The 21094-nt window shown below is 36.3% G+C and overlaps 1 non-coding gene across 1 annotated transcript; it reads right to left on the minus strand.

Moving 5' to 3' along the window:
* Nucleotides 1–10403: 10403 nt before the first annotated feature.
* Nucleotides 10404–10476, minus strand: TRNAW-CCA (transfer RNA tryptophan (anticodon CCA)). Its single transcript has one exon. It is a non-coding gene; the product is annotated as a tRNA-Trp (tRNA).
* Between the last annotated feature and the right edge of the window lie 10618 nt (nucleotides 10477–21094).

A 21094-nucleotide genomic window follows, 5' to 3' on the forward strand; every position in this document is an offset into this window, starting at 1 on the left:
TGGGAAAGATTGAAAGCAAGAGAATAAGGAGAGGAAAGAGGATGAGAAGGTTGGATGGCATCACCGTCTCAATGGATATGAGTTTGAGCAAGCTCTGGGAGATGGTGAAGGAGAGGGAAGCCTGGGGTGCTGCAGTCCATGGTGTTGCAAAGAGTTGGACACAACTAAGCCATTGAATAACAACAATAAGTAGCTTTGGATCAGTTGGGAGGGTTCTACAGAGTGATCTCAATTGGGAAATGGATTCTGTGGGATTTTGTAATCTACTATTTGTTTTCTATGGGTTGCCTCCAAAGAGGGGAATATGACCTTATGACCTTTGGAGTGACAGCTGGCTCTCTTAGACTGAGGACAACCCAAGAAAGGAACTTAACAAGATACACATGGATTTTTTGTGACCTACTGAATGACAAAAGTGTTTGTTTTTTTTTAATCAAATCTACAAATCCAGTGGAATTCATGTAATGTCTTAGGGCAAAGAGAGATGTCACTATTTCTGAGCATTTCTGATAAAAAAGTGCTGGATGCTATCGAAGAAAAATGTTTCATCATCTCATTATGGGAAATAAAAATTTATGTAGTTTCCTGGGAGCAGGTTATGTAATGATCATCTTTCAAGATGGTGTTTGAAATTCTTCAGGAAACATCTCTCAACTTCTAGAAGTTGATAAAGGAAACATCCTGACTGGAGTGGAAGCTGAGTGGTCTGTTGTTAATGACTCCACACTTAGCTCCAGAACACTGACATCTGTGTTTTGTCTTTGCTACAGGTCCCTGATTTCTATCTTTGGAAATTAGAATTAAAAATTTCTTGACCTGTTGTCTATTCCAATTAGAACCTCTCTGCACACCTTGGGGAAAATCTAAGTTACTCTAACAGAGACCTCAAATTGTAGTTGTGCAAATAAAATAAATTTTTTTTCCTCTTACGTAACAGTCACAGTATGAGTGTTCTCCATCTCAGGAATATTTCTGACCTTCACAGTCTTTCAAAAATTCAGCATCCTTCTAAGGTATTGCTCTGCCACATTTGAGAGAATTGCCATCTTCTGCTCAACTGATTCTTCATTGCCTCTGTCTCATCAGAGCTGAAAGAATGTGGGTGGAGAATTTACCCCTGAGGTCTTCATTTCCAGACCATAAATGGAAAATATCACTTCTGCACAAATTTTGTTGGTAGATAGCTAATTGCTCAAATTAACTATTATACAAAGGAAGCTGATACAAACTGCCTGATTTGGCAGAACTGTGTCTGACAATAATGGTGATGAAAGAAAGAAAACTGATTTGGGTAGAAAGCTAGTAGCTCCACTGGCAAATCCACTAGTGGTTTTTCTAATTTCATCATCAGCTTCCCTCTTTCTTCTCTTTTTCCCAGGCTCAAAATGAATGTTTCCTAGTCTCTGAGGAAACCACATTCTCTTCAGATGACAATTATCACAAATACTTTTCTATGGAACCCATCCTTGGTATTTCCCATCATGAGCAGAGTATTGAAGACCCCAAATCAGACTTCTGTTTTATATACTTTATGTCCCTATGATGTCGCTATGACCTCTTTTAGTCTAAATCCATAACCTAGCTTTTTGAATGAGAGGAATAGTAGTGAGAAGAAAAAGGCTAAAGATACAAAGGACAAACAAGTTAGTATAATGAAATTATTGCCCTGCTATAGAATTCCATGAGTTCCAAGATTAGGGATGCCATCCAGTCAACCAGCAATTTTAATCAATAGTGTGGAAAGAGAACGAAATGGGAGAAGAGAAGCTCTCACCAGTACTCATCAAACTACTCTGCAACCCAAGAAAATTGAGTGTATCACATTCTGACTCCTGTTTCTTTCCCTTTCATAATCTTTGGCTTGATTATGCTTACATAGATGGAATCCTCTTGAATATAACTTCATAATTCATAAAAAGAATTAACTTTGCATTAGTCTGTGTCCTATGACTAGAAGAAAATTAATCTAGACATTCTTATCACTCTATAGGAGATTGTTCCAGTAATTGAAAGTATTCAAGTTAACTTTAGATAATAGGAGAGATCTTGGGGATCTTTCAGCTAAGCTTCTTCATTTTAAATATTGGACAAAGTTGTTAAATAGTTTGCACAATATCACTTAGCTTATTTATTTTGGATGAGGACTGAAAGCATGGTCTACTGCCTCATTCTCATACTCATTCTAGTATATCTCATTGCATTTCCATTCTCTTCCTCTCTTCTCTTTCAACATAATTATCCTTGTCACCACTTTCTAACCATCTGACACTTTAATTAAATTTTCTAACATCAGAATCTAAAAGCTGTTGAGCATGCATTTTATTTAATTGTAATTCACTCACTCTGTTTTAGAGTGAATTCCCAAAGTATGTTCAGCTCAACCCTAACCTTATGGAAGTGTTCTATATAAAATATATTTCTGGGAAATTAGTTTGAGAAATGTTGTGCATTATGACTTCTTTGAGATGTATAATAGGCAATAGTGCAATAAATGCTATATGAAATAAATATTTTGAATAGAAAATGCTTCAACTTTTCTTGAACAACTATTTTTCACATTTATATATATATTCTCTTTCCCCTGTCTGCCTCCACCACTCAACAGCTCTGTGTACTATTTGAGAGAGCTGCCTTGAAGTCATATCCTATTACTCTTAGGAAGTTTCTCAGATTGAAGGAAGGATCAATTAGGAAATAATGTCTTATATTATTAAGACTTCCAGATAAAAGTCTGTTGTCAGAATTGAAGATATCTATTCATTGATTCAATAAAAATTGTTAGGTACTCTGACAACTACTAAATTATAATATCTAAGTTTAAGCCCAGTAATATTTTTCTAGGCTCCACAGGTAAGAGTGATTAAGATGTCCAAAGGAATGATACTTGGCAATAAATAATTTTCTCCATTTTAATTCAAAATGCATTTTAACGGATAGTCCATATACATGACTATATATCTAATTCACAAAAAGTTTAATATAAATTATACTGATTCTTTTCAACATAAAATTATAAATGGATAATCTCATATTTACAAATCTGATATCTTTGTTTATCAATTCAATTCAGTTCAGTCACTCATTCATGTCCAACTCTTTCAACCCCGTGGACTGCAGCATGCCAGGCATCCCTATCCATCACCAACTCCCGGAAGATACTCAGACTCATGTCCATCCAGTCAGTGATTCCATCCATCCATCTCATCCTCTGCCATCCACTTCTCCTCCTGCCCTCAATCCTTCCCAACATCAGGGTCTTTTCAAATGAGTCAGTTCTTCACATCAGGTAGCCCAAGTATTGGAGTTTCAGCTTCAGCATCAGTCCTTCCAGTGAATATTCAAGACTGATTTACTTTAGGATGGACTGGTTGGATCTCCTTGCAGTCCAAGGGACTCTTAAGAGTCTTCTCCAACATCACAGTTCAAAAGAGTTAGTTATTCAGTGCTGAGCTTTCTTTACAGTCCAACACTCACATTCTTACATGACTACTGGTAAAACCATAGCATTGACTAGATGGAATTGGTTGGCAAACTAATGTCTCTGCTTTTTTACATGCTGTCTAGATTGAACATCGAAATTCTAGGAATCAGTGAACTAAAATGGGCTGGAATGGGTGAATTTAACTCAAATGACCATTATATCTACTACTGTGAGCAGGAATCCCTTAGAAGAAATGGAGTAGCCATCATGGTCAAGAGAAAACTCTGAAATGCAGTACTTGGATGCAATCTCAAAAACGACAGAATGATCTCTGTTCATTTCGAGGCAAACCATTCAAAATCATGGTAATCCAAGCCTATGTCCTGACCAGTAATGCTGCAGAAGCTGAAGTTGAATGGTTCTATGATGATCTACAAGACCTTTTAGAACTAACACCCAAAAATGATGTCCTTTTCATTACAGGGGACTGGAACACAAAAGTAGGAAGTCAAGAAACACTTGGAGTAACAGGTAAATTTGGCCTTGGAGTACAGAATGAAGCAGGGCAAAGGCTAATAGAGTTTTGCCAAGAGAACGCACTGGTCATAGCAAACACCCTCTTCCAACAACACAAGAGAAGACTCTACATATGGACATCACCAGATGGTCAACACTTAAATCAGATTGATTATATTCTTTGCAGCCGAAGAAGGAGAAGCTCTATACAGTCAGCAAAAACAAGACTGGGAGCTGACTGTGGGTCAGATCATGAACTCCTTATTGCCAAATTCAGATTTAATTGAAGAAAGTAGGGAAAATCACTAGACCATTCAGTTATGACCTAAATCAAATCCCTTATGATTACGCAGTGGAAGTGAGAAATAGATTTAAGGGACTAGATCTGATAGATGGAGTGCCTGATGAACTAAGGACAAAGGTTTGTGACCTTGTACAGGAGACAGGGATCAAGACCATCCCCATGGAAAAGAAATGCAAAAAGCAAAACGGCTGTCTGAGGAGGTCTTACAAATAGCTTTGAAAGGAAAATACATGAAATGCAAAAGAGAAAAGGAAAGATATTCCCATTTGAATGCAGAGTTCCAAAGAATAGCAAGGAGAGATAAAAAGCCTTCCTCAGCATTCAATGCAAAGAAATAGAGGAAAACAACAGAATGGGAAAGATTAGAGATCTCTTCAAGAAAATTAGAGGTCCCAGGGGAATATTTCATGCAAAGATGGGCTCAATAAAGGGTGGTAATATTATGGACCTAACGGAAGCAGAAGATATTAAGAAGAGCTGGCAAGTATACACAGAAGAATTGTACAAAAAAGATTTTTACGACCCAGATCAGCACTATGGTGTGATCACTCATCTAGAGCCAGACATCCTGTAATGGCAAGTCAAGTGGGCCTTAGGAAGCATCACTATGAACAAAGCCAGTGGAAGTGATGGAATTCCAGTTGAGCTGTTTCAAATCCTAAAACAGGATGCTGTGAGAGTGCTACACTCAATATGCCAGCAAATTTGGAAAACTAAGCAGTAGCCACAGGACTGGAAAAGGTTAGTTTTCATTCCAATTCCAAAGAAAGACAATCCCAAAGAATGCTCAAACTACTGCAAAATTGCACTCATCTCACATGCTAGTAAAATAATGCTCAAAATTCTCCACGTCAGGCTTCAGCAATACGTGAACTGTGAACTTCATATGTTCAAGCTGGTTTTAGAAAAGGCAGAGGAACCAGAGACCAAATTGCCAACATCCACTGGATCATCAAAAAAGCAAGAGAGTTCCAGAAAAACATCTATTTCTGCTTTATTGACTATGCCAAAGCCTTTGACCGTGTGGATCACAATAAACTGTGGAAAATTCTGAAAGAGATGGGAATACCAGAGCACCTGACCTTCCTCTTGAGAAACCCATATGCATGTCAGGAAGCAACATTTAGAACTGGACATGGAACAACAGACTGGTTCCAAATAGGAAAAGGAGTAGGTCAAGGCTGTATATTATCACCTTGCTTATTTAACTTATATGCAGAGTACATCATGAGAAATGCTGGGCTGGAAGAAGCACAAGCTGGAATCAAGATTGCCTGGAGAAATATCAATAACCTTATATATGCAGATGACACCACCCTTACGGCAGAAAGCGAAAAACTAAAGAGCCTCCTGATGAAAGTGAAAGACAGGAGTAAAAACGTTGGCTTAAAACTCAACATTCAGAAAAATAATATCATGGCATCTTTTTCCCATCACTTCATGGCAAATAGATGGGGAGGCAGTGGAAACAGTGAGAGACTTTATTTTTGTGGGCTCCAAAATCACTACAGATGGTAACTGCAGCCATGAAATTAAAAGATGCTTGCTTTGTGGAAGAAAAGTTATGACCAACTTAAGTTCAGTTCAGTTGCTCAGTTGTGTCTGACTTTTGTGACCCCATGAATCACAGCACGCCAGGCCTCCCCATCCAACACCAACTCCCAGAGTTTACTCAAACTCATGTCCATCTAGTTGGTGATCCCATCCAGCCATCTCATCGTCTGTCGTCCCCTTCTCCTCCTGCCCCCAACCCCTCCCAGCATCAGGGTCTTTTCAGATGAGTCAACCCTTTGCATGAGGTGGCCAAAGTACTGGAGTTTCAGCTTCAGCATCAATCCTTCTAATGAACACCCAGGACTGATCACCTTTAGGATGGACTGGTTGGATCTCCTTGCATTCCAAGGGACTCTCAAGAGTCTTCTCCAACATCACAGTTCAAAGGCATCAATTCCTCAGTGCTCAGCTTTCTTCACAGTCCAACTTTCACATCCATACATTACCACTGGAAAAACCATAGCCTTGACTAGATGAACCTTTGTTGGCAAAGTAATGTCTCTGCTTTTTAATATGCTATCTAGGTTGGTCATAACTTTCCTTCCAAGGAAGGAAAGCCTTGACTTACTTCTTTTCCTATTTGGAACCAGTCTGTTTTTCCAAGTCCGGTTCTAACTGTTTCTTCCTGACCTGTATACAGATTTCTCAAGAGGCAGGTCTGGTGGTCTGGTATTCCCATCTCTTTAAGAATTTTCCACAATTTGTTGGGACCCACAGTCAAATGCTTTGGCATAGTCAATAAAGCAGAAATAGTAGTTTTTCTGGAACTCTCATGCTTTTTCAATGATCCAACCGATGCTGACAATTTGATCTCTGATGTTCCTCTGCCTTTTCTAAATCCAGCTTGAACATCTGAAAGTTCATGGTTCATGTACTGTTGAAGCCCAATGTGTCTCTTATATCGATAAAGGAATACTATATTTTATTCTATATTGAGTTTTTTCTTTCATGTCACTTTAGCATATTATTTCTAAAATGCAAACACAATTCTATGATTCATATTTGCTGTGTTTGAGCACTAAACTGCTTAACATGCTCCTTCTACAATCTGATGAGTAAACCCCTACCAAACTTCCTCTTTTGTTCTATCCCTCATCAATTTCAGACTTCAGTTAGGGAATTTCTTTCAGTTTTTCTATTGAAATGTTCTTTTTTCATCTAATAAACTAGAATTTTAATCTTAACTGCACTAGTAATAATAATGAATTAAATCTATGTATTTTTATATGATACACCAAAAAATATATATAAACTGTATATCAGCATAAGGACTTTAGAGATAAATCAACAAAGCCAAAAATGAAATAACTTGTATGTAAAAACTTTAAAAAATTTGGCGTATTTGAATGTGCATTGATTGATAACAGTGTTGCAAAGCTCATGTGATGTTTGAATAAATCATGCTTTGGTGTTCAGTTTTTATGTCTTAAAACTGGGAATATTTTAATGTGATTTTATATTTTCCTCCAGGCATTTTCTGTTGGTTTATCTGCTCATGCTGAAAAGTGAATTTGAATAAGAAATGTTGCCACAGTGTATACTCAAGATTTCAGCCACATATATCTTTATTTTCCCCTAGAGCACATATTATATAAATAATATCTGAGATAAAACCAGGAAAAAAGATTAAATGAAACAATGAACTTTGAGGTGTTTTTGTTTGTTTGTTTGTTTGCACTTGGAAATTTTATTTATATTTACATTACATAGACTTATATTTTTCAGCTTTCAAATCCATTTAAGGCCGAGAAACCATGAAGCTAGTGATTACTTTCTTCTATGTGTTTCTACATAAAAGTTGTTTTATAAAGCATATTTGCATATATCTTTTAAGGAATATGTTAACATTAACTTCTAAAACTTGTGTAGTGTCTGATATCTTAGATACTTTTTAAAGAACAGTGCTGTTGCTGCTGCTGCTACTAAGTCACTTCAGTCGTGTCCGACTCTGTACGACCCCATAGAGGGCAGCCCACCAGGCTCCCGGGTCCCTGGGATTCTCCAGGTAAGAACACTGGAGTGGGCTGCCACTTCCTTCTCCAATGCATGAAAGTGAGAAGTGAAAGAGAAGTCGCTCAGTCGTGTCCGACTCTTAGCGACCCCATGGACTGCAGCCCACCAGGCTCCTCCGTCCATGGGATTTTCCAGGCAAGAGTGCTGGAGTGGGGTGCCATTGCCTTCTCTGTTAAAGGGCAATGAGGCTAAGGGAAAAGATTTCATTCATTCAAATATCGCTTCAGAGTCTACAAGATTGAAGATTATGAAAATGTTTTACTAAGAATCTGTAGCTAGAGATGCTTTAAAATTAAAGGAAGATCAGAGCAAGTCTTCAAGCACAAACATTAAATTGTCTGTGAAGTTTTTGTTCACCATTATTTTCAATTCAAGGAAAAAAAAAAAACAAAACCTGCCATCACTGACTCGCAACCCTATCATCCAATCTTCTCTTCACTTATAATGGTTACTAAAATTTTTAATAATCTCAGTGGTGAAATAAAATGTCAGTTACAAAGTTAGGCAAAAAACAAACAAACAAGAAAAACAAAGTTAGGCAACATTTGAAAGGTATTTCTCATGCAAATGACATAGAAACTCTCACTAAGACCATTTTTTTAACATCTTCTTGTTTATGATCCAAATGTTTCTGTTACACTTCAATTTTAAGTTGGGTCTCAACTTCATTTCACATTCTTGATCAAAGTCATTTCTTCTCACCCCTCTATCAAAACCTGTAAGAGGCAGCTCATTTTTATCTCCTCAAGGTCTTGGTCTATTTCAGCCCTGTTGGACTCACTGTTCTGTTAATTCCTATAAAAGAGTAGCTCATATTGCATATGAAATACATTCAACTTTTAAAACTCTCCTTTTCTTTCATGTTCTTATTCTTCTGTCTCCAAATATTGAGGAGGAATTTTAATGACAGCAAACATATCTCTGATCCTTTTCCCATCCTAAAGTTACCTAATATAACTAAATAAGTGAGAGACACCTAGCATGATGATGGTTGGAAAAAAAGTTGAAAAACTTGTTTATGGGGAGCATCTGAAAAATAACTATTGGTTGCAATAAATCTATTGCCTTTTATATGCTCTAAAATTCTAAATGACTTTTTTCATTCTTTCTCTACTTTTATAACTGTCAATTTTTCTGTTTACCTTTATCTTGCCCATGACATTCCTAAAATTGATTTATATCCATTTATTTGATGAACAGCATTCAAAGCTAAACAGTTTGCTGAAATCTTGATTTATATACTCCAAATTAGATAATATATCAATAGAATATATTTACAATGAAACCAATATAAGTAAGTGATACAAAGAATAGACACTGGAATTAGTTCTTTTGAACTACTCCTTTTGCCTTTTGCTCTTTTTCTCACAAATGACTTCATGTATTAAAATATGCCATTAAAATAGGCTGTGTCTGTTAAGAAGGGAATTATTAACTTTCCTTGTTTTACTATTGCTCTCACTCTGAACCAATGTAAATTTAGACCCGTGAAAATGAAGTGGTTCTTGTTTCCCAGGAGTTTTATGAATAATAGTCTTAACCATACATAATGAACCATATGCTTCTGAGAAGGAGTGTTATTTTTTGGAAATAAGTGCTTGGGGAGGCATCTCTTAGGTCACTAGAGTGCTATTTAGTGCAGTATAATAATAACACTAAATGAGTATACTCTCCTAAAGGGTGGATTGGCTTTCTTAAGCATTTCACTTTCCATGGTATCTGTGATATATGTGAAGGCTGAATTGTTGTTCCCCACTGTGATTTGAAGGTCTTAAATAAAGTTATACCTATGTTTTATGTTGGTCACAGCCTATTAGTAGGATGTTATTGATTAAAGAGTGACTGGGCACTGAACAGGGCCCTTTACTGCTTGTCACAAGTTCCCAATCTCCCACAGACATTTCCCTCCCTGGAGCTAGTGTTGTGGCTGGACCAGCCCTTGTGGCTCTTATTGTGACTACGAGATGCATCTTAGCAACAACCATTTATGCAACTTGGAAAAATAAGATTTATTTATAAGTCCTGGAGGGTACACAACACACCTGGGGCCACACAGAGAGAGAGAGAGTGTGGACTGGCCTTTTTTGGGGTAGAGGGTGAGATGTCTAGGTTTTGAGGATTTATTATCTATTGGTGAATTAAAAATATAAGAGCAAGAATGAAAGCATGGGGAGAGAAATGAAGGGTCACCTAGGGATTTCTGTAAAAGGAACTTCATGAGTGGGGTGCCCAGGCTCTGTACCTATTAATAGTTGTGTAACTCATAATGTGTTTATATAAGACAGATGACTTTGAAATGGATACCTTGGCAATCAAAAGCTTAATGTCAGTCACTTACACTACACCCTATCTGCTTTTGGGTGCCTAAAATTCTTTTAGCAAAATAAAACTGCCTTAAATCCCTATAAAGATTTTTTCTAACCTAAATATCTTTGTAACAGATAATACATTGAAAATGCATAAAGTGAAGTGAAGTTGCTCAGTCATGTCCGACTCTCTGCGACCCCGTGGACTGTAGTCTACCAGGCTCCTCCATCCATGGGCTTCTCCAGGCAAGAATACTGGAGTGGGTTGCCATTTCCTTCTCCAGGGGATCTTCCTGACCCAGGGATCGAACCTGGGTTTCCTGCATTGGAGGCAGACGCTTTAACCTCTGAGCCACCAGGGAAGCATAACTAGGTATAAATAGTGTATCAAACGGGTGTAAGAACACGTTTTCAGAGCAGAGGGAGTGGAGAAGGGAGACAAAGAGTATGAGAGGTCGCACTACCTGAAGGACAGAATAAAGGAGACCCATGAAAACAAGAGCATAATTTTAAAGGAGTTGAATTCATTAAGATACATCACACCAATTTTAAAATGTTATCTTTGGTAGAAGAAATAATGTAATTAAGGTTTAGAGAAATAATAAAAATGATTTAAAATCTTTCAGTGAATTGATAAAGCTAATAATCATTCTTTACTACTATTGTTGTAGTTTTTAATGCTGACTACATGCCAGTACTATGCTTTGTGTTCTGAATAAATTATGTAATTAAATTTTTGTGTCATTCCTAACTATAGGTCTTATTACTATTTTTGCTATTTAAGTAAACATATTGGCCCTTTGAGTCCTCAGAAAATGTATGTTAGATTATTATTTTAAATGGCATAGCAACAATGCAAAATAGATATGGTTGATTTCAAAGTATATGGTCTGTACTATATAAATAGCACTTTTTTAAGAGAAGCCTTTATATAGGACATTTACAAAGAAAATTTAGAAAACATTATAAAGAGGCACAATGTAAAATCTTTACATGACCTTTGTACTGTTCTCGTTGCTCAGTTGTGTCCAATTCTTTCTGGCCCCATGGACTGTAGCCCACCAGGCTCCACTGCCCATGGAATTTTCTAGGCAAGAATACTGGGGTGGGTGGGTAGCCATTTCCTACTCCAGGGGATTGCCCTGATCCAGGGATTGAACCCCATCTCATGCATTCGCTGCATTAGGAGGGTTCCTGCATAGGTACGTCCTTCATCACTAGCGGCCACTTGGGAAGCCCACATGACCTTTACTGAATAACAAAAGTGAAACGATGAGGGTCAGTAAATATTCTTCTCAGCAACATAAAGTATCATCAGCATATTGATCCTTTAGTAAGTCTCAAACCACGTATTGGCTTTTAGACTTCTAGAAGCCAAATGTGCACAGTTCTGCACTGGACTCCTGGGAATGAAGCTCTGAAATTCTGGTGTTCTACGTATATATTTGAAGGGCTTCCCCCGTGGCTCAACGGTAAAGAACCCACTTGTAATGCAGGAGATGCAGAAGATGTGGGTTCAATACCTGGGTTGGGAATATCCCCTGGAGGAGGAAATAGCACCCACTTCAGTATTCCTGCCTGGGAAGCCCCATGGACAGAGGAGCCTGGTGGGCATAATCCATGGGGTCCCAAAGAGTCAGACATGACTGATCACAAATATTTGAAGAGACAGGGACTGTTTCCTAGAGAGGAAATCCAAGTCATTATCAGAGGTAATGCTTTTCTATAACACATCCTGAAAAGTGTTAAATTTCTTAATAGAAAACATGCAAAAGCTAATGTTCTGAAAAACACAAAAATCAAGTATGTTATTTATATTTATATTTATATTTATATTTATATTATTTATAGTTTTATTGCTATGTTATTGTCAGGTAAAATCTGGCATTCTGAAATCCTTTCCCAACTAAGATAAAATAGGAGCTGAAAAGCTGAAATTCATTCCAAGCTTTCTAAGACCAATCTTGAAGAAATTCTTTAAAATTTTCCTCTTCTAGGAAATGGAGCAGTGATTACCTTGAAATGACTCAGCATCAATAAAGCAAGCTGAGTGGAGGTGTAGAACTTGAATTTGTCTTTTTCCCCCTCCCTCTGTGAAGGACATCTTATATATTTGATCACTAAACAAAGATTGGGTTTCCTTGGACACAGACTAGTGTTTGCACTAGGTATTTTTCTTGGAGCGGAATTTGGGGGGAAAAATAAAACACTTGTGAGGGTGCAAGGAAAGAAGGATTTACTGATGGAAAAGTTGAAAGTAAGCTAGGATGCCCCTTCAGAGATGTCTAAAACAGAAACTTGGCCCATGGGCCTTTGACTTGAAAGGATCAATCATTGGATGAAGGCCACAAAGGAGAGGAGGAGGGAAACGTCATCTTGAATGGGGCAGCTTCCTCTTACAGAGGATAGCCTTAGAGAGAGTCTCAGCTGTGAGCAATCAGCAGACAACACTCCAGCACCCAAGAAAATGATCTCTTCGTGGCCCCCACCTGAATACCCACAACAATGAAGAACTAGCAGTTGTGTGTGTGTGTGTCTGTGTGTGTGAGTGAGTGTATGTATATGTGTATATGTGTATGTGTATTTGGGAAGTTGTGCAAATATTTCTAATAATATCTACTGCAATCTGTTCATTACACACAAAAAATACTGTTTTTGTTGTCATATGCAATTTGATTTAAGACAAAGGTGACAAACATAAAAGCAATTTACAGTGCATGTGGGTACACAAGAAACACCGAAGAATCAAACCTCTTGAGTTTGCACTCAGTATTGCCAAATAATGCCGTTTATGGATTATTTGTAATCACAGGTCCCTTGACTGTGTCTGCAGTTTTAATTTCCCTGAGGTGAATTTTTCCAAATCCTGCTACCATTCAGGTTGTGCAAAATGTGCCGGCTGCCCCAAGGCAAAGGGCAAAAGAGGTGAACTGAATATTAAAATGTCCACAGTAGTCAGTTTTGCTGCTTATCAGTCTCTCCTGGGGGAAAAAAAAAAAAAGGTGGAAAACAACAATTGCTGCAGCTCAGCAGTTAAACTGTGGAATCAGTCATATTATGGAGTAAAATATATTCTGAGATTTCCATAGATAAGCTAATTAATGACTGTCTTAATTAGGAAAGATCTACGAAAAATCTTTCCTGCGCCAAGGGTTTTCGTCTTCAACTTACCTTTTCAGTAATGTTTATGAAATGAGTTTTATTCAAAATGCAAAATATTGCTTCTGTTATTGACTCCAGACCAAAGGGACTTTTTCAATATCCTGTCCATCTTGTACACCTCTGTTTACAGAAGATAGACAAACTTACCTACACTGATGAATTTTTTCAGGAATGACTAGGTTTATCATCTTGTTACAATTTCAGACCTCCCATAGTCTTTGAACATACCCATACTATCAATGAAATCACAATACCCAGTGTGGATAATTTACATGTCCAATTCTGCATGTTGGGATATTCCATCCATGACTGTATAGCAAATGTATGAATCACTCTTTGTTTAAAGATTTTTTTTATTTTTGGCTGTACTGGGTCGAACCATACTTTCATAAAGTCACATACATTACTCTGTACTGAAGGATATCTGTAATATCCATGTCAGCAATGGGAAGCAGAATATCTTGAATAGAAGAGACATAATAGTTATAGAAGCAATAACATGTTTAAAAATTTCAAGAGAAAGTAGATTGGATTATACAATAAGTTTTCTGTAAAACAATGCAAACTTTTCCTGTCTAGGAAATCAATGGAGAAACTTGCCTCTATCTATATGTTAATGGGGAACAACTTAATATATTATAATTGTAAAATGCCTTAAAGTTTGGATAGACACATAATGAAAATCATTTTGCATTCTATGTATAATTCCCAACACTTTACAGCAATGTACAGATGTCTCATTGAATCGTATAACTAGGGATTTGTTAGATCCCACAACAGTACTCACTACTACCATTGTGCATTTAATTCTCTCAAAGGAAATGTTTATGACAGTCATGGGGCTTCTTAGTTGGTCAATCAATTCCAAAAGGTTGCCACTGCAGTGACATGGAAACAATAACTTCAGAGAAACATGGTTGTAAACGATGGCATCCTGAAATTATTAACTATGCAAATGGATCAGCAGGAATGCCTAGATACATAGGGGACATGTAGAGATATACTTAAGATATACTTAAGATATACTTAAGAGAGATATACTTAAAAAAGACCAAGGAGAATTATGAGGTGCTGGTGGTTTAGTCACTAAATCCTGTCCGACTTTTGTGATTCCATGGACTGTGGATACTAAATCTGAAGACAACATTGTTTGCACATATATATATATATATGTTAATATATATGTGTGTGTATATATTTTAAAATTTTTAATTAAAATAATATTTTAGTATTTTTAAAATTATTGACAAAGTATCTTAAAATTGAATGTGTGAAAGTGAAGTTACTCAGTCGTGTCTGACTCTTTGCAACCCCATGAACTGTAGCTACCAGGCTCCTCCATCCATGGGATTTTTCAGGCAAGAATACTGGAGTGGGTTGCCATTTCCTTCTCCAGGAGATTTTCCTGACCCAGGGATTGAACCCAGGTCTCCTGCATTATAGGCAGATGCTTTACCATCTGAGCCACTAGGGAAGTCCCAATTAAAAGTATAAACATATTCAAACGAGAAATAAAAAGTTGGATAGTAAAATTGACCTTACATTTAGATAATGTAATTGACCTTATATTTATGTCAACTGAAATAATTTAACAACAAAATATGAAGCAATCCATAAAATTATAATCCCACAGTAAAATTCCCCATATAGTCAATTCAATATAGTAGTTGAATGATTTTTAGTAAAGAATGACTACTTTAATTTAAAAAAAAAAATCAGTTTCCCTCAGGATGGGTTAAAAACTACTTTTAAAGTCATCGTTTTATTTTCATAGTCGTGGGTTCATTGGCATATTCTTTCCTTAAGGATAAGCCTCAAATATTTGAGCATATCCATATTTTTAGCTATTGGCTGCAATATCAACTTCATGTATTATATATTTAGATGAAAACAACTTTAGTTTCTTTATATGGTGCTGAAAGCCCCAAGAAAAATAAATTCTGTGTTTTATATATTTATAAACATTTATTTATCTGATTCAAACCAATAATCACCTAGACTTTTTATGTTATTATATATTCAATAGACACATTTGTTAATGTATATGCTGTCTTAATATATTAATATTGCTTTAATACCTTAAGAGGGCTTCCCAGGTGGCTCTGTAGTAAAGAATCTGCCTGCCAAGCAGGAGACACAGGTTCCATTCCTAGGTCTGGACGATTCCCTGGAATAGGAAGTGGTGACCCACTTCAGTATTCTTGCCTGGGAAATCCCATGGACAGATAAGCCAGACCTGCTACAGTGCACAGGATCCAAAGAGTCGGACACAACTTAGCAAATAAACAGCAGCAGTAAAACCTTCAAGTAAGATAGGTTAAAAGGAAAAGAAATATACACATATATACTTTATAAACTTGACTTTCCAAGATATTACTTTTCACAGATTTTTATAATATTATAAGCTTTATTTAGAGGGCAAGTACTACATACACAGAAAATTCTGAAAGAACAATAGATGGTTTGGAAAAATATGCATATGTTCAACTAATTATGACATTTCAAAAGTTATCACACTGATCATCCTACTATCTTGCAGAGAAAAGTTACATTTCTTATATGTTGGGATGTGCTACAACAAAATCTTCAATCATGCAGAAAGCTGTTTTCAAATTTCCATTAAAAAAAAAGCAGGCACCATTTACATGATAAATTACTGCGAGACAAGAATCTTAGCTGACTACCCAAGTGCTTGATTCTGTTATCACTGATTTGTCCTTCAGTCTACAACAGAATGAAAATGAAGGACTTATAACTAATTGTGCCAGGAAGCAGAGCTAATTTCCTTATACTGCCAAAAAAAAAAATTATAAGCTATTAAACTTGAGAGAGAATAATATCATGAGTAATAACAAAGTATTATTAATGTCTTTATTGTCCTACAAAGTGCTTGATTGCTATTCTTAAGTAAATTTTCTTCTGAAAAGTTTTACAGATTTTCCTAAAAAAAACAATGAAAAGCATAGGTTTCAGTTAATGAAGAAGTTTTAAATTTCTAAAGAAACTTTAAAATTTTTTATTTTAGTTTGGAAATCAAAAACCTTTCTGTAGAGGATAAATAGAATTTAATGTCTTAAATTTTAACCATTTATTTGAAGCTATATTTTAAAACTTTTAACTAAGAATCACTGTTTTTCCATTTGCTTAGCTTGATTAATTATCAGGGAAATGAAAATTGAAATCACATTATGAGTGCATTTTATATATAACAGACTGGAAAGGTTAAAAATTAAGTTAAAGGAATGTATTGTGACTGATATGGAACACTGGAGTTTCTCAACCACTGTTACAGGGAGAAACCATTTTAAAATTCATTTTCAAATTGTAAAACCAAACTAAAATGGAGTCACTTAGGTCAGGGACAAAATGGAGGAGATCAATGAGGTGCATAAAGGAAGCAACATAGCTTCACAGGAATTTACAGCTCTTCTCAGAAATCAGTAGAAGACACCAGCTACTCTTCAAACTCCAAGGTTGCTCATGATATCTCTGGACTTCCTTATTCCACTGACTCAGCTACCCTTCCACTAGGCAACCAACCAGCTGAAAAAACCAAATGACTTCGATGTTTACTCTGTAAAAATCCCTTACTCTGTGAGCACCTTGAAATTCACTGCTCTCTTAGCCTTGCATTTCAGAGTGTGGTGATCAAAACCCTTGCCATAAACTCATCTTTCTGCTTTGTTTTATTCAGTGTTCAGAGTTTGGTTCTTAGCAGCATTAACCAGTGCAGTTAAGTGGGATCTAAATAATATACTTGTTTATTTATAATATAATAGTTGTTATTATCCCCTTAGGAAGAAAACCTAAAGAAACTTTTGAGTGTACACAGAGGGACTTCTAAATATAAACTTTTCTTAATGTTTTAAATTGTGCTATGGCTACAGTTTTTTTGTTTGATTTTCTTTTAAACTGGTCAGATAATCACATACATAGTATATTTGTAGTAATGTAACAACAACAGACATTTTAGTTTCCTTTCCTTTTCCCTTCCATGTTTGTCTAAAAAGCAGGTTTACTGAAATACCTGCAGTAAAAATAAAGGTAATTGGCCACCTATAATTCTAGCTGTAGCAATGTCCTTCATTAGGAGGTAAGTAAGGCAATATAGGGGAACTTCTCTGATGGCTGTGGTAAACGTGACCATGGTAAAAAATCTGCCTGCTAGTGCAGGAGACGTGGGTTCAATCCCTAAGTGGGGAGGATCTCTGGAGAAGGTAATGGCAACCCACTCCAGTATTCTTGCCTGGGAAATCCCATGGACAGAGGATCCTGGCAGGCTACAGTCCATTGGGTCCAGAGTCAGACATGACTAAGCAACTAAACAGCAACTAAACAGCACCTATATTTTAAAGTTTTAAGTAATAAAATTTTTATCTTTAAAATACTATGTGCTTCCATGTTGAATATATTTGAGCTATTTATTATATATGTATTTACAATGGCTTATATTGCAACATTAGTGTTTTTTAAATATTATTAACTCACTAAAAGAAAAGTTTTCATAAAGAAGTTTGCCTTCTGGCCATTCCTGTACCTTAATTATAACCTTTTCTATTAGGCCAACCACAAACTTCTTCCATGACTGTCCAGAGGGTAAAGTGAAATGGCATAGCCTCTGAGTGCATACTGGTAAAAGCAATTTTCTTTTTATAGAATCTTTCCAGCTGAGTTAATGTGTTTGAAGGGATCTCCTCTACAAGGAAACAGACTCAAAGATCTCTCACTGATTTATGTTTCTATCTCTAATCTTCCTTCAGACTTATCTATTGCAAATTATGTATACAACCTACTCAGTAAAGTCTATCTCAAATGTAAAAATAATGGAATGATGTCTTCCCTCTATAAAGGTAAGTAAATCCAACTTTGATTATATAATTTCCATTTATCATCTGTGCACTTTGTCCTCTGACTCACACAGTCACACTAAGGTGACAGTCCATGTTCTTGATCTTATTCCTGAAGGCCTTCTGTGGAGGGAGGGAAGATTCCCTGGAATACTACTCCTCTGTTTCTAATATATTTGTTACACATGAGAGAAATCTTCCTCATATATCTTCACTGGGTATTATATTTATGATAAATACAGCAATATATTTCTCAGTATTTTCTCAATCACTGGTTATTTTTTTCAATATTTACTGGCTTTGAATGAGTATGGCTTCCTCTATGTATTCTTTCCCTATATTTTTTTCCTTCTTTCCTTCTTTCTTTTCTATGTGAAAGTGAAAGTGAAGTCACTCATTCGTGTCCGAATCTTTGCGACCCCAGGGACTAGGCTCCTCTGTCCATGGGATTTTCCAGGCAAGAGTACTGGAGTGGGTTGCCATTTCCTTCTCCAGGAGATCTTCCTGACCCAGGGATCAAACCCAGGTCTCTCGCATTGTAGGTAGATGCTTTACCGTCCGAGGTAAAGCACTCTACCACTTTACGGTTCACCTATAACTCTATTTTTCTATTGAATTAGATTTATTGTTTTCATACATTTTGGGAGTCAGTTCTTTCGAATGTTTGTTATTGGTTCGCTTTAGGTTCTCCAAAGAAATAGAAATATGTGTATATGTGTATACATAATTACTTGTAAATTAAAAAATAAATACATACATGAAAGTGAAAGTGGCCGTCTGTCTGACTCTTCCACCCCATGAACTATAAAGTCCATGGAATTCTCCAGGCCAGAATACTGGAGTGGGTAGCTGTTCCCTTCTCCAAGGAATCTTCCCCACCCAGGGATTGAACCCAGGTCTCCCTCATTGCAGGCAGATTCTTTACCAGCTGAGCCACCAGGGAAGCCATATATATATATATATATATATATATATGTATATCATATACATATGTATACATATGTATGTATATATGTGTATATAATTAGGGATTTCAGTGATGGCTCAGCTGGTAAAGATTTTGCCTGCAGTGCAGGAGACTTGTGTTCGATCCTAGGGTCAGGAAGTTCCCCTAGAGAAGGGCGTGGCAACCCATTCCAGTATTCTTGCCTGGAAAATCCCATGGACAGAGGAGCCTGGTGGGCTACAGTCCATGGGGTCCCAAAGAGTTGGCCACAACTGAGTGACTAACACACACACACACACACACACACACACACACAACTACGATAAGGAATTGCCTCATGGGAGTATGGAGGCTAAGTACAAGATCTGCAGTTGGCAAGCTGGAGGCCCAGGAAAGCCGATGGTATAGTTCAGTCAGTCTAAACCTGAAGGCAGAAGATGGATGTTCCAGCTAGAAGACAATCAGGCAGAGAGGAATAATTGCTTCTTATTTAAACTTTTATTCTTTTCAGGCCTTCAACAGATTGACTGAGGCTCATCTACATTGGTGAGAACAATCTGCTTTGCATGTTAAAATTACTTATTTAAGTGGTAATTATTGATCCAAATAATAATTATGTAAATGTTAATGCAGAAGGACTATGGAAATATTAATTTCCTCCAGAAACACCATGAAAGACACACCTAGAAAAAAGTTTTAATCAAATATCTGGGCACTCAGTGACCCAGAGAATTTGACACATAAAAGTACCATCAGAGCTACAACATCTGACTCATAACAGCTGAAGTATTTTCCTTGCCTCTTTTTTTAGCTTTTAACTTTATGTTGCTTTTTGCCCAACAGTAATTTTTTGAATCTAATAAAATATTTCAAGTATTATTTTATGACTTCTCTAATTGCTTCCCTTGCTTAAGAATATCATAAATTCTAACTTTGGTTTTGCTTTAACTCTGCATGTTCTATCAGTAGTTGCATATCAATAAACTTAGAGTTATAGTTAGGCATTCATCAAACTACATGCACATTTTTTTCCTTTCCTTTCTTTTTTATTGTTATTGTCCTGTTAAGGTGAATATGGATATTGTTCAACTCATCTCTTTGGGCAGTATTTTAAAGCTAACCTGGGATTTAGCTAAGTAAATTGGGTATTTTAAAAAATTGGAAAACTTTACTCTTAGAACTAATTTAAAATAAAACTTTTCTTATATATATTTTCTACTAAAGAATAGTGTTGGATGAGTGCTTCTTAACTGATGATTTATGAAGACCCTGGGCTTTGTAATGATTTGAAAATATGCCACCAGCCAATTACTGTATATAATCTTATGGCACTCACAAGCTACAGTAAATACAGGTTAGTGTAATTTTTTCCAGTAAATGAAGTCCTGATAAATTCTAGTAATGTTCTCTTCTCCAAATAGCCTCTATTATTATATGCATAAAGTATAAACACTTGATATCAAATTTATTTTGCAATCTGTCCTTTTTAATAGATCCAGAATACAAGCTACAGCCAAACTAGATACATAAATATGTCAATATTCTAATATATATTTGGAGTCTGCAAACAGTGGTTTTGTTGTAAAAATAGGTGGTAAAAGTCCTTAGCACTGTGACCACTAACATTCAAAGTAAGTCAGATGTTCTCCTTAGTTTTGCCAACTAAAACAATAGAGATTTTTCTCCATTGTTCAGTTCAAGTCCTTGCCCTATTGTGTTCAGGAAAAGAAAATTACAAAGAAATAAAAAGTTGGGTCTTTGCATTGTCTGGCTATTGTGGACATGTTACTGAAAAGGAACTAGGGATGTAGTTATGAATTAATTTTTCTGAAGAGCAGCTGTTTATTATTTCTCCCTCTCTGATTTTTCTGTTAGGTGACACTCCATTGCCTAATAAATTAAGAGTTCAGTTCTAGGACTGGTATATTAAGGAAACTCCATATTCCTCTCATTTTATTTCTCACTAAATAACTTTACAAAACGTTTGATTACTTTAAGGAAAAGTACCCAAATACATGATTCTAT

The sequence above is a fragment of the Odocoileus virginianus genome, chromosome 12 (assembly GCF_023699985.2).
Source record: "Odocoileus virginianus isolate 20LAN1187 ecotype Illinois chromosome 12, Ovbor_1.2, whole genome shotgun sequence".
Taxonomy (NCBI): Eukaryota; Metazoa; Chordata; class Mammalia; order Artiodactyla; family Cervidae; genus Odocoileus; species Odocoileus virginianus.